Below are 12408 nucleotides of genomic sequence, written 5' to 3'. Positions count from 1 at the left end.
AAATATTTAAGAAATTAAAGAGTTTCATCTTTTCAACATTACCTCTCTATCAAGCAAGAAGTACTGGAGAGAAGGAAAATGATTCATAAAGATAACAGAAATAGTAAATCTGGAAACCAATCACAGGAATACATAACGAAGGTAAAATTATGCACTATACATTACAATTTATTTTAATCGTTGGCAATATTTGAAAGAAGTATATTGAATTGAGTATATAATGAGCCTGACTTTGAAAGGCAATTAGGCCATTTAAACTATAATTAGAATTTTAAAGGAAATCATCATAATTTCTTTAAATATGCACACCGAGTCATAATATTGCTTTATGAAAACCACATCAGAGAACAATTTAAATAAAGCTTGGAAAGTTTCATGAGTTTATATCTATGCACCTATTGGCCTAAATAGAGGACTTTAGGAAGAAGAAAAAAAATAAAAACTCTAAATGCCAAACTTGGAGCTAGAGTAAAATAGGTATTTAGACACAGTATTGGGAGATAGTAGAATAGAGAATACTAAAAATAAAATATAAAATAAAATAAGATAAGCATCTGCTGATTTCTCCTTCCCCTCTTTTCTCTCCGTCTTAGGAGCTCTGTTAAGATCGAGTCCTGTACTTGGGCCAAAGGTGTCACAGTTTCATGATGTCAGAGCCAAAATGAGCAAAGGCCATTTATTCATTAGCCAGGCAATGAATCTGTCATAACCCATCTGTCATAACTTTCATTTCAGCAGGAGTTCTAAGATGGTAGGAAGGAGAATAAGTTTACAAAGTAAGAAGAGGAATCACAGTCTCTGACTGGCAAGCTTTCTATGAAAGTGGAATTTTTGGAAGTGGAGGAGCCTTTCCATTTGGACTTCAAGCACATTTCTTAGTTGGCTTCAAGGGGATAAGTGAGTTTTCTGGAGACATTTCAAAAGAGGAAGAAGTGTGCAGTGTTACGGCTGGAGGTATTCTGTAGCTGACCATTTCCTGGAACAAGTAGGGGCATGGGATCCTTTTTTTTTTTTTTTTTCCCTAAAGTCAAACTATCCTAATGGTCCTTATGGGGAGTAGGCAGAGATGACTTCCCCGGCAGACAGTTTCTCAGTAAACACAGGGTTGGCAGCTATCAAGTCTTATTCCAGGTGGAGTCACTGGCCTCGTTCTCCCTTTTTTCCTGCCATGCTCTCCCTCATTCACTCTACATCCATCACTTTGACCTTCCTTCTGATCCTTAAACACATGACACCAGGTCCTGCCTTGGAGCCTCTGGTCTCTCTTTTTCTTCTCTCTGGAACGTCCTTCTCCCAGATCTTCCTGTGGCTCAATCTTCCTGTTTACTCAGGCTTTGACTAACCAGCCCACGTAAGCCAACCATTTAGAAGAAAGGAAAAGGAAGAAAGAATCTATATTCAAATTTGCTTATGTATGTATAGTGATATTCTGGAAGTTACATGAGAATTCAACAACAGTGGTTACTTCTGGGCGAGCAGTGAGAACAATCTGAGACTATGGAGGTGAGCATTGGAGGGGGAGAGTTACCATTTATCTTTCCATACATTCTGATATTTGAACTCTGTGTTACCTATTAAAATATTTTTTTTAAACGAAAATACATTAACATGAATAGCAGCTACTGAGCCAGCCACCATTATTATTCTTCTGTGTGTGTGTATATGTTGGTCTAAAATTGACTTTTTTCCACCTTCATGGTTAGTTAATAATTTGTCTGAGTATAGAAGTCTAAATTGAAAATAATTTCAGCCCAGAACTTTGAACACATTTTTCTTCATTGTTTTCTAGTGTTCAGTGTTCCTGACGAGAAATTAAATGTTCCTTTGTTGTTATTATTGTTATTTGTAGGTGATCTGTCTTTTTATTTTTAAGTCTCTTTATGGAAGCTTTTAGGAATATCTCTTTATCTCTAGTAGTTTTTTTCCCCTCAACTTTAAAAATTGTGGTACAATAAAAACTAGCATAAAATTTACCATCTTAACTATTTTTAAATGTACAATCCATGGTGGTATTAAACACAATCATATTATTGTGCAACTCTCACTACCATCCATCTCTCTCTCTCTCTCTCTCTCTTTCTATATATATATATATATATATATATATATATATATATATATATATATGAATCTGTCATAACCCATCTGTCATAACTTTCATTTCAGCAGGAGTTCTAAGATGGTAGGAAGGAGAATAAGTTTACAAAGTAAGAAGAGGAATCACAGTCTCTGACTGGCAAGCTTTCTATGAAAGTGGATATGTATAGTTTGTATAGTTTGTATAGTATGTATAGTTTGTTTGTTTTTGTTTTCAAAACTAAAACTCTCTATGTCCACTGACTAATAACTCTCCATTACCACCTCCCCCCAGCTCCTGGTCCTGACACACCATTATCTTTCCGTCTCTATGAATTAGACAACTCTAGGTACCTCATATAAGTGGAATCATACAGTGTTTTATACTTTGTGTTTTGTAGCATTTTTCAGCATTTCCTTATTCATTTGTTTATTGCTTGTCTCCTCCATTGTGTTTTAAGTTCCATGAGAGCAGGGACGTTGCTTTCCTGCTCATCCCTGTATCCTCAGAACTGAGAGCAATGCCTGGAACAGAGCATGAGGAGAGTTGATGAATGTTAAACAGTACCCAATATGGCAGTTCCTCCTGCAGGAGGAATTCTCTACACCACTCTCCCAGAAGAGGTGTGAACCTGGCAAATATTTAACAAGTCATCAACTGCCTGGGCTATGGGGTGTGCTTGGGTTTGGTCTCAATTGCCTGTATTTCTGACTAGCTGTCTGCATAATATTATAATGAAATAACTAAAATAAGTCCCCATTTAGTATAATTAGGATCAAATTAACACGATAAGACAGTTTGTGAAAATTCTTATAATGAAAATTCCTTAAGTGCAGTTTCTTAGTTGGCAAAGAACTTCTTTTTCTTCTCTCTTGTCTTGAAGTAGAAGACTATTCTACTGTCATCAGATAAATACCAGCTTATCCTCTCCTTAGTAGAACCTTGACTATGACCTTGTTAGAGTGCCAATATTCCTTTATTTCTGGAATAGATTTAGGCTAGACCAGGAGTCAGCAACACTTTCTTAAAGGGTCAGATACTAAATATCATAGATTCTGTAGGCTGTGATTTCTGCCTAACTAGTCAACTCTGCTGTTGTAGCCCCAAAATAGCCAAGACAATAGACAACATAAAAAGGAATTAGCATGTCTGTGTTCCAATAACACTTTTTTATGGTACTGAAATTTTAATTTCATATAATTTTCATGTGTCATGAAATATTGTTCTTGAGATTTTTTTTCCTACCTATTTAATCAAAACCATTCTTCTCTGTTCCTTTCTTCTTTTCTTGATCTCTTCCCTTGTGGTTTGCTGGTTTTCTTTAGTGTTTTATTTGGGTTCCTTTCTCTTTATGCTTTGTGTGTCATTTGTAGATTTTTGGTTTGTGGTTACTGTGAGGGTTATACATATCATTCTGTATCTATAGCAGTCTATGTGAAGCTGATAGGTGTTGAAATTCAAATATATTCTAAAAGGACTACATTTTTAATCCCCACTCCACACTTTATAGTTTTGATGTCATATTTTAGGTCTTTTTGTTTTGTGTAGCTCCTAAGCAAATATTGTAGTTTGAGTTAAGTTTGGTACTTTTGTCATTTGACCTTGTACTACCTTTTTAAATGTTTGATTTGCAGTGTTTGTTAATATTTGCTTTTACCCATGAGATTTTTCCTTTGTCATATATTCTTATTCTGGTTATGGCTTTTCCTGTTTTGCTTAAAGAAGATGTTTTTTGCTTAAAGTTATTCTTGTAAAGCTGGTTTAATGGTGATGAACTCCTTTAGGTTAAGCTAGTTTGGGACACTATCTTTCCTTAACACTTTTTCTGTGACATTCGACTATAGTCAAATGATATTTCCATACTGCTTATGGTGGCGTTAGACTTTACCCCCACGAGCTCAGTGTTCCAGAAAGGAAGTTTAGGAAAGCAGATGTACAGTTTTTTATATTTTTGTGTTTTTCAAGAATGAATACCAATAGGAAATATTTACACTTCAAAGTAATCATTTATTTTAATAAAACGTAGCACCTTAATGGTATTTACTTAAAAATATAAATACCGTAATTATTTTTTGTGGATTTTTGACACATTTTGGAGAAAAAACTTGAAATCAATCAATGCAGTGAATTAATTCTGAATGATAACCTTGCCAGGTAAGTTATTCTAGGTTGTAGCTTTCTTCCTTTCAGCACTTTAAAGATGTCCTGCCATTCCCTTCTGGCCAGTAAAGCTGTTGCTGAATAATCACCTAATAACCTATTGGGTTTCCCTTGTATGTAACTTGTTTTCTTCTTGCTGACTTTAAGATTGTCTTTTTAGCTTTATCTTTTGCCATTTTAATTACAGTATGTCCTGGTGTGGTTCTCTTTGGGTTCATCTTGTTTGGAAATCTCTGTGCCTCCTGGACCTGGATGTCTGTTTTCTTTCCCAAGTTAGGAAAGTTTTTAGTCATTGTTTTTTCAAATAAATTTTCTGCTCCTTTCTCTCTACTTCTTCTAGGATCCCTATATAATATGAATGTTTGTCTGCTTGATGCTATCCCAGAAGTCTCTTAAACTATGCATATTTTTAAAATTCTGTTTTCTTTTCGCTGTTCTGATTGGTTGATTTCCATTAGTCTATCTTTCAGGTTGCTGACCTATTCTTCTGTGTTAGCTGATTTGATGTTGATTCCTTCTAGCGTGTTTTTTATTTCAATTATTGTATTCTTCAGTTCTACTTAGTTCTTTATTGTACTTCGAATTCTTTGGTGAAGTTCTCCCTAAGTTCTTCTATTCCACTTTCAAGTTTGGTGAGCATCCTTATGATCATTTCCTTGAATCCTTTATCAGGCAAATTGCTTATCTCTTATTTTATTAGTTTCGTGTGTGTATGTGATTTTCCTTGTTCCTTCATTTGAGAGATATTCTTCTATTATCTCATTTTGTTTGACTTTCTATGTTTGTTTATATAAGTTAGAAAAAATAGCTCTTTCTCCCAGTCTTGAAAAAATGGGCTTATGTAAAAACAGCCTCTGTGTAGGCTGTGTGTGCCTAGTAGTTTTGGAAGGTGGGTTGGAGCTGAGCAGGTGCTTACAGCATCTGAGGCGCCAGCCTACTGGACTGGAGCAGCTCTAGGTTTGGAGGCCAGGTGTGTCTAGTAATACTCTGTTGATCCTGCTTGCTCCATTTGTTGGAGCACAAACAAATGGAGCAAGACAAAATGGATTCTGGGCGATGTGGCCAGAAACAAACTGTGGTGACCTTGCTGGTAGGCCAGACCACCTGGATAGAGCTCCAACTCACTCTATCAAGACAGAGAGAAACATAAACAATGGCCTCACAGGCACTTTCTATCCTGGAGAATTCCGCAGATCCTGGAGAACTACCACAGCTTCTCAGCCTTCTCTATACAGTCTCTCTTTTGTTTCTTGTGGACTAAGTAATCATGTGTAGAAGCAACCTCTCTGTAGACTCTGTGTGCGGGTAGTTTGGCAGGCCAACTGAAACCAGGTGTGTGCTTACTGCACTTGGGCACTGGTCTGCTGGGCTGGAGCAGCTCTAAATAGGGAGGCCAGGTGCCTGTAGTAACCCCCTATTGATCCGACTTGCTCCCTTTGTTGGCTCTGAAGTGGACTCCAAGCATTGTGGCCTTATTTACAATAGACAAGATATGGAAGCAACCTAGGTGTCCATCAATAGATGAATGGATAAAGAAAATGTTTTATATATATATATATATATATATGTATACACACACACACACACACACACACACACACACACACACACATATATAATACTCAGCAGTAAAAAAGAGTGAAATCTTGCCATTTGTGAAAACGTGGATGGACCTAGAGGGTATTATGCTAGGTGAAATAAGTCAGATAGAAAAAGACAAATACTATATGATTTAATTTCTATGTGTTATCTAAAAAACAAAACAAAACAAAAACAAATAAACAAAGAAAACAAAAAACAGAAACAGACCTATAGATACAGAGAAGAAGCTGATGATAGCCAAAGGAGCGGGTGTTGGGGTAAAAGGAAAAATTTAAAAATAAAACTAAAGTGTTAACAAACAGAACAGAGTCATTGAAGAAAGAAAACGCCACATACTTAGCTCGTAAGCTACATAAAAATAGGCTGTGAGCTCGATTTGGCCCACGGGCAGGAATTTACCTATCTCTGGACTAGACTGTTATCATTTTGAAGGAAGGAATACCCGTGAAATGTAAAACATAGTTCCCTGATAGTGCAGAGCACACAGAAGACAATACGTAGATACTCACATTGCATCAAGTATGGATCTTTTGAAACAAACAGGAAGAATTTTGTCAACTCACGTGTAGCAATAACGCTATGTATACAAACACAGAGATACATTAAAACATGCTACCACATGGTAGTAATTTTAGCCTTACTCCTGAAAGAAATTATTCTTGGACTAAAATTAAACACTAACTGAAAAGCCTAAATTAAGCAAAGTTGAGTATAAACTATCGCATACTTACTAGAAAGGAAAAAAAAAATCTCAAATTGATTGCACAAAGAATCTCTCTCTCTCTCTCTCTCCATATATATGTAAATTTTTCTACTGGGTCTCATTATTGCGTTTGGTGTCCTTTATCTTAAATCACTCAGCTTAAGGATTACATCTTCAATATTTAAAAAAAAAATGTGTGTATATGAAGCAAGTATTTAAAGATGAGAGAGCTGAGGCACAGAATAGTTAAGAAATTTCCTCAAGTCACACAGCTGCCACATGCCAAGCCTGAGTTAGACCCAGTCAGTAAGACTCTAGGACTCGTTCTTGTCAACACTGTGCTATTTTTAAATCATCACACCTTTTAATTTTCAGGCTAATAATACTCTTTCTCTCCAAGGGAAACTGTTTCCTCTATAAAGAGAGTAAGAGTTTAAAAATATTTCACCCACTTCAATAAATAAACTGTGATACATAAACATTCAAGTCTTAAAGTACAGGCTATAATAGTCTCATCAGACTGGCAAAGTGAGTGCTAGCAAAGATCCACTCAGGGGAACCACCTGGATTTTACATGCAGGCCCCAAATAGCCTTTTTGAAAAGAGGCTTTATATATATATATATATATATATATATATATATATATATATATATATATACATACACACACACACACACACACATACATATATATGCATACATATGTGTATATATATATATACACACATATATACATATACATATATATGTGTATGTATATATATACATATATATACACATATATATGTACATATTCCATATACATGTATATGTAAGAAACTAGAGTAAAAATTCATTCTTCTACAGAAATGCTCACTTTACCAGGTTTTGCTATATATGTGAAGCATAATTAATGACAATTCAAATTGGTTCTAGTAAAATACCTCTTAGACTGAAATGTTTCAGCTCAATATACAAAGCTAAGCAAAGTTCATGTTACTTTCAAATACTAATTGTAGAATGTATTGTAGGCACCACTGTCTCTTTTGGAAAAAGGATGTTGGTCAAAGGTCTATTTCAGAATGCTAAATATAGAAGCTGGCAGGTTTGGTAATTTTCTTTTCATCAAACATACCTGGGAAACGATATTACAAAGAAATGAGACCCTGCGATGATAATGGTTTCTTCTTTCCCAGTAGTTAATAGATATTTTAATCTCATAATTTACCATTGCGATTGATGAGTTTTAAAGAAAATGCAGTGGTGTAGGCTGACCTCACGAAAGTGAAACAAAATTAGACAGAAAATGCCACTTCTTGATGAGGCAGTTTTTCAGTGTTCTTTCTTCTCATATTTCAAATTACTTCCTATAACTTCAATCACTTCTACCCCAATAAGAAATAAAAATATCTTTTACTTATACTGCATCATATAATTTATGAAGTATTTTTACATATATGAACTAAGTTTATCGATGCAATGCTGATAGGTGTTTTTACTCCTTTTTATGGATGAGGACATTGAGAAAGATTAGATGATCTTGCTAAGATAATTTTCTTCCTATTCTTTCATTTTTTTTTGAAATGAATGATTTTATTACCCACAGTCTCATAAGAAGAAATTGTAGAAAAATGAGACTATTATGAGTATTCCATAATTCTTCCTGGTTAAGTTGGTAAGGATACTTAACTCTGGGGAGATAAGAGAAAGAACTATTGCTGTTTGTCTTTTGACTTATTTTTCTTAATTATATTAGTCACCATCTACTGAGTTCTCAAAAAAACATTTAATAGACATTAGCATATTTACTCACCACAATAAGTAAGTGGTGGACACATATTTTAGATGTGAAAACTGAGGCTTCAAGATATTAATTTACTCAACATCATACGTTTAGTAAATGGTTAAACAAGGTTCAGCCCAGGCCATCTAAACCCAAAACCTGCGCTTTTCTATGTGCTCCATAAGTCTTTAGAATAGTAATACAATACTACGTTCAGTATTTTCTTTAGCTGTATTGTTTTATGGTCCTCGTAGGCAGCAAAGTTCTGCGTCTTACGTAAAAATTAAATAACTTGAAAAAATCTGGGATTGGTTGTAGGGTATGTTTGTTTTATTTTGTTTTGGATAAGGTTATATACTATGAATATTAGAAATATGAGGCCATGAAATATGAGGCTACTTACTGGTGTTCATTTTGGGATGTAGGAAATGGCAACTGGCAGAGACATAGGAGAGATAAGATTAGGTAACTGTAAGAAAAAATATTGGAAGAATGGGTGAGTTCTTATCAGTAAGAAAGTTTCCTTTTGTGAGTCAGGCTTACGATAGCGCCAGCCTACTCCCAGCGTGTTATGAGGCCATTTGCCCTCCTAAGAATGTATGACTCGAGTGAGGATTCCAACAATGGACAGATTTGGCAAACTTTACCCACCAGTAATATGGCAGAGCTAGGCCTTAGCCCAATTCCTTTAAGCATGTGTTTGAAAGTAGATCATTAATGTAACCAGTACCAAGTCTAGGAAAATCACAGGGGGCACATAACAGATTAACATTCTCACCTCTGAGCCGCCCCATTTCTCTGGGCTCCAAACACGGAGGACCTGAAAACTTCCCTCAGGAGTAAGAGGGTTACCATCCTCTGCCACCCCTCCCAATCCGGCCCCTTTAAGCATGTCAGTGCTCCACAACTACACCTCCATCCTGTACCCTGTCAAGACACTTTCTTTTCATCTAGTTCAGCCAGTTGTACAGGACCCACTGATGACTGTTATGCACAGTGAGGTTTCAAACACTGACACCTAGCATCCCTGTCAATCGGTGTTTTAATGTAAAGGAATAATTCTGATGCTTTGATTAGCAATTCATCTCTCTCCTGCATGGTGCAGTTGCAGCAGTGACATAAGGCTGAGAGTGAGAAATGGAGTATAAAGGTGGGAGAAATTGTTTTTAGGGGGAAGTTCATCTTTAGGCTAGAATCAGTAGAACTGGATTTGAGTCCAGGTTGTACAGTTCCTAGGGTATGTGATCAAGGACAAGTTATTTAACTTCTCTAATTTCTATCTTCTTTATCTGTAAAATAGGGCTGATAATGAAATCCACCTTGGATGGTTGTGGAAATTACGTGAGCTCATGTGTGTAAAGCATGGTGTTTGTTAAACGAGAATTGCTCTATAAATATTGACTATTGTATTTGGTCTTGGATGGTCAAGAAGAGTTGGCTAAGGAGCTAGGATGAAGGCTGGTTCAAATGCATAAACAAACATGAACAGACGGATAGGATGCAATGGTTAGTTAGCAAATGGTACCTAACCAAAAATAGGTACACCCAACTCCCCATACCCACTTAGACGTGATTTTGTTCTTGAGCTTTCCTTGAGTTCAATTGTGCGGCACACCATTTCTTACTGGGGGATTATATAATAATGACAAATAACTGTTCAATGCTTTTCTTGCCTGTAGGATTTAGAAATTGATTTTAATATAAGAGTTATCACTAATAATGTTTTTTACCATCTATCAGACCATGGTTTGAGACAAGACTTTGTAGTCAATAAGTGTCTAAATATTCTCTATTCCAGAGATTCTCAGAATTTGGTGTGCATCAGAATCACTTGGGAAGTTCTGGTTAAGAATCCAGTTTCATGGGCCCCTCTTGAGAGATATGGATGCAGAACATTGAGGATGGAGATCAGGCACTTCCAGATGACCTGATACAAGTGGTTAGAGATGCCCATTTTGAGAAATTCTTTTCTATTACATTTTTCTAGTTTGGGGAGAAATGATTGTTTATCTGGTCCAGACAAAATCATTCATATTTCCCCAACCTTGTTCTCCTTTCAGTAATCTCAGTTTATGAAAGTCTATGGTTTAATGTAGATTTGCATGTGAAAGAACAACCTACCTACCAGGCATCTCCAGGGACCATGGCTCAACCTTGATTACTTAGAAACTTCCATTTGAATCTCAATGGAGACATGTTTTCTGCTTGTTCCCAGGCTTAACGTATCCTACAGATACATAATTGTAAATCACTCTTTTCTGAGACATTTTGCAACTGTTATTTTTAAAAATGTGATAGGATAACTTAGACCTCTTTTGGTTTTCTTGCTTTATTTTTCCAGCTAGACCTCAGTAATTCTTGTTCTGAGTTAAGATAAAATAACAGATGGGTCATGTATGTGATAAGATGTAATTAGGAGATGCTAATTAAGTACTTTAAAATGATTAGATGAAAACACCTTGTGTGCACTGCCAGCTCTCAACAACACAGCCACAGCCAAGGGTGCAGCTGGAGGTTAATGTTGGCGGATGATGGGGTTGGCTTCCCTGACTCAAACTGCTTTTTGGTGATGAATCCTGAGGATCTTGAATTTCATTTCTTGCCTCAAGCAAGTACAAGAATAAAGCATCTTCCTATCCCTTAATCAAAAGTCGTAATGCCATGACCCTTCCCTAGGCCTCCCCAGAGTGTTTTAGAGGTACACTGGGTTTAGAAGTACATTGTGCATTGAACCATGAATTAAAAGCAGATGAGATGCTTTTACTTAGAGTTCAATTACTAGGAACAGTCACATATGAACTGTGGAACAGTCACTTCACCTTTTTGAGCTTTGATCCCACCTTTATAAAACACAAGTTGTTGTGGGAATTGATGGGATAATATTTAACACACATGCAAAACATTTAGCACTTGATAGATAATGAATGCCAGTTATTATTATTACCTCCGATTGCATTTGCTGAACCCAGCTGAGAAGCCAGAACAACTTCTATGATAAAGGATCTGGGCTTTCAAACAGCAAGTGAGATCTGAAAATATAATGAGTCTGGGACTTGTTCTTATAGGCTTCATATGATTCAATCCTTGAATATTCCGTCCTGTGGAAAAAGTAAAAATGGAAGAAGGAAGGTGGTTTGGAAAGCTGGCAGTATGTTGCTCGGCTAAACTAGGCTAGTAGCAAAAGCCAGCATTAGAGAGAATTCTTGGAGAAGCAGCATATAATTAGCTGTGAGGGCAACAAATCCTTTCAAACATCTTCCTACTATAGAGCTTTCATTGCATTCAGCATTTCCTTGCTATCATTTTCTCTTTTTGGGTTAGACATACATACACCGAATTACATAAGCCGTTCTTTTGTTGACAAGTCAGGAGCATTGTTACAAAAAGGTAATGCCAGGTTAATGAGTTTATCTAGGTAACTCTTCAAAATCTTCCATTACTTTGTGTGGATTTGATCTGTATAGGTGGCACATCTGGGATACAGTGACAGCTTTCTAAAGACTCCCTTTTTAATAATGTTCTAGGCCCAGAGAACTAATTATTTTGCCATCAATCATATGTGTCTTTCACACTTGTGTACTTTGCAATTCCAAAGGATGGGAGTTGGCAAACTTGTTAGTGCAAGTGAGTTTAAATACAATTAAAATTTCTAGAACAAATTCTTGTCTATGTTTAGAACAGATGCTGATCTTGAATATTTTTGTACTGATCTACTTGGGGGCAGTCGAATAACTTGATTCAATAAATATTTCTGAAGGCTTACTTTGTACATTGCAGAATGTTGAATATAGCCAGCCACTAGGATTATTTTATTTTATTGTATTTTTTTTGTACTTCAGACAACCAACTCAGGTGTACAAGAAACAAAGTAAATTTTCTTTCCTAGGAAGAAGCAGCAGATGGATCAAATTTTGAGGCTTTTTCCCCTCTCGCCCTGAATTCCCCACCCCTGTCATCCAGAAAGGCATGCAGCTTGTTCTGCTTCATTCCTTTCAGGGAGGATTATGACAGTTTCCAAAGAAGAAGAAGTCACAGTAAAGTTTCCTGGATTTTGTTTCCAAAAGCTTAAGCCAAGGTTAACAACTCCAAACACTTGGAAGGGT

The sequence above is a fragment of the Rhinolophus ferrumequinum genome, chromosome 2 (genome assembly GCF_004115265.2).
Source record: "Rhinolophus ferrumequinum isolate MPI-CBG mRhiFer1 chromosome 2, mRhiFer1_v1.p, whole genome shotgun sequence".
Lineage (NCBI taxonomy): Eukaryota > Metazoa > Chordata > Mammalia > Chiroptera > Rhinolophidae > Rhinolophus > Rhinolophus ferrumequinum.
The sequence above is the reverse complement of the archived record's forward strand: the minus strand, read 5'-3'. Positions refer to the sequence as shown.